We start from the raw sequence: 431 nt of genomic DNA, 5'->3' as shown, positions 1-431 counted from the left end.
CAATTTTTAAACCAGAAGAAAAATCTTTGATTTCATATATCTTTTCGCATAATTAAAAATTACGACTATCGTGAAAGATTAATGATCAAGTAAAAAAAACGAAGTGCATATTATAGCTTCTACGCTGCATTTAAATAATTGCAAACCGAAAGATTCTATGATCCACTGGATTACTCGGAATCTATAAATTCAATAAAACTTCTATGAAACATCACTTTTGTTTTAAAAAAATAAAAGACAAACGCGACAATACAAAATGAAAGAAACTTCTGATAAACCTAATAAAGATCAAAAATACTAATCTGCACCATTTTTTCTTATAAATCGCGAATATTACCATTAATGATAACATCAGAATTAAATTTGGACCTTTAAATTTTTCAAGAAAAGGAATAAAGAAGTAAATGAAGTAACAATTCCTACGAAGTCAG

The sequence above is a fragment of the Bombus pyrosoma genome, linkage group LG4 (assembly GCF_014825855.1).
Source record: "Bombus pyrosoma isolate SC7728 linkage group LG4, ASM1482585v1, whole genome shotgun sequence".
NCBI lineage: Eukaryota > Metazoa > Arthropoda > Insecta > Hymenoptera > Apidae > Bombus > Bombus pyrosoma.
The sequence above is the reverse complement of the archived record's forward strand: the minus strand, read 5'-3'. Positions refer to the sequence as shown.